Source organism: Dermacentor variabilis, chromosome 6 (genome assembly GCF_050947875.1).
Source record: "Dermacentor variabilis isolate Ectoservices chromosome 6, ASM5094787v1, whole genome shotgun sequence".
In the NCBI taxonomy this organism is placed as follows: domain Eukaryota; kingdom Metazoa; phylum Arthropoda; class Arachnida; order Ixodida; family Ixodidae; genus Dermacentor; species Dermacentor variabilis.
Window position 1 is genome coordinate 80,157,880 of NC_134573.1, and position 2,295 is coordinate 80,160,174.

At 50.3% G+C, this 2,295-nt stretch overlaps 1 pseudogene; it reads left to right on the plus strand.

Annotated features, from left to right (window-relative positions):
• The first annotated feature begins 976 nt into the window (after positions 1–976).
• LOC142586433 (U2 spliceosomal RNA) lies at positions 977–1,154 on the plus strand (annotated as a pseudogene).
• Positions 1,155–2,295: the final 1,141 nt, after the last annotated feature.

A 2,295-nucleotide genomic window follows, 5' to 3' on the forward strand; every position in this document is an offset into this window, starting at 1 on the left:
ACCAGTATCTTTGGGGCCGGAAATTCGAGGCCGTCACGGACCACAAGCCGCTGTTGGGGCTGCTGGGGCCTGAGAAGGCGGTTCCCGCGCAGACATCACCTCAGTGGTACGCTGGGCCTTGAGGCTGGCGGCCTACAGTTACCAGCTGGGCTACCGTCCGGGAAAGGACCTTAGACCTGCTGATTCCCTGAGCCACCGGCGCCTGCCTGAGGTACCTGCTCCTGTTCCAGAGCCTGCTGAAGTAGTTATCCAGGAGCACGTGTATATTGAGGTACTCTCAAGATCTGCGCTGTCGCAGGCGCCCAGGCGGGACTGAGTCCTGTCCCAGATGGTAAAGGCGGTGTCCCGAGGGGAGGACTTGGTGCAGCAGGCCTATAGCCCCAAAAACGCTAAGCTGAGCCTGTAGCACGGCTGCTTACTTGGGGTTTCGGGGTGGTGATCCCACAAAGTATCCGACCAGGATCCTGCAGTTGCTGCACGCGGGCCATCCTGGCGTGGAAAAGACAAAGATGGTGGCCCAGTCCCACGTTTGGTTGCCTGGCGGGCCTGACGCCATGTTGCTGCACCGGGCGGTATGCATATCCATGTAGTGTTGCAAAAAGGTGGCACGACACCGTTTACTAACGAATCCCGGTACATAGAACAGACACGCATCTGCCTGCACTCAGAGGGCACAGACTGCTTCACCGTAGCCAAGGTGATCGTGCGTTTGTCGACTTCCCGCAGTGCAGTACTGGTTGATAGGTCACTTGAAAACCACAAGCGGTCACACGCAACACAGGCCACACAAAATTGGTTCCCCACAAACTCCCTCTAAAACGTGTCCGTTGCTGCGGTGAAACGCTCCAAGTTTGCGGGATAGGGACCACATGGGCTGTTCGCATTTTTTTCCGCCGTGCAGCCCTGGCTGCCAGCACGCTTACGATACCGCCACCATGGAAGAGCAGAAGAAAAGGATGGCGATGCGAACGTAGACATGGCCGACGCGGATTAGAGTGTAGTATCTCTTCTTATCAGCTTAACGTCTCATACAGGCTTTAATTGTACCTAAGATATTAGACCTATTTAAGCAAGTTGACAGTGTTTAAAGCCTGCTTCACCTCTGCCGCAAGTCGGCCCAGTATTGCACTATCTGCGGGATCGGCCCACCTATTTTGAGAAATTCTCAATCTGCACGCTCTGTAGATCGAGCATTTTCAGCACCTAGCCATATACAGCTTCACTGTAAACGACTACACATTATGAGCGATGTGCTCCCGATGGTTGCGCCGTCGCACCGAGCGGACCCGATGACGTCACAACGCCAGGCGCACGCGGAAACTCGACGATGGTGATAGAGCATGTTCCCGAATTTCTTCCATCCTTATGTGCTTGCAGGACCGCTATCAGCGCAGTACAAGCAGATCGGAGTGGCCCAAAGCTATGCAGCAGGAGGGCCTGTGCAACAAAAAAGGGCATCTCATGAGCGATGTGTTCCCGATGCTTGCGCCGTGCCTAATGAAGGAAAAGCTCTGTGCTAACGCCTTGGGCTACGTAGATTTGTTAACGCTGTTTTATATCTGGAAGGTAATATAGACGCGCTACACTGCAGATGTCGCATGCTTATAGTTCAGATATCTTTAGGAATTTATTATTTTTCAAATAAGCGTACGCAATATATACTTGTCACTGAACCATCCGAGTTTTTTTACGTATTGTGGTCGAGATAACAGAGTCCTCAGATAATATTTGGACAACCACAGCCGCTATAATTGATTGTGTTCGTACGTCAAGTTTGCCGTTATAATGGTGCCTTCCCAGATCGTAAAATTCAGTTCGAGGACATATTTCCAAATTATGCTAAACTATTGCCTAGCAGACATTTCATTATTATATTACAATACCACCTAGCCCAGCTAGCTACTGATAACACAATAGATACTGAGGCTTCTATGTGAAATGAGAAGGCAAGAGTGGGGATCTTCTCTCCATGTCTTCAATGGTCTTACTCTCTTCCTTTTGCCGACTTCACACCTATATGCCAGGCAGAATTAGTAGCGATTGTTCTAGCATTTTGAAAGCGTCTCCGAAATGGCCCAGTATCTTTTATTGCGACCGACTCGCTGTCTGCATCCACAGCACTTACTGCATCTTCGAATTCGAGAATTCTGCGAATGTCTTGTTCAACGATTCCTCCGTAATTACGGCAAGTATACTTGCTTTGAGTACTGGGAACATGTGGGTTGCACTTGAATGAAATGGCTCATTTACTAGCACGATCATTCCTCAATGGCCCTGTCATATCTGTTTTGCCGA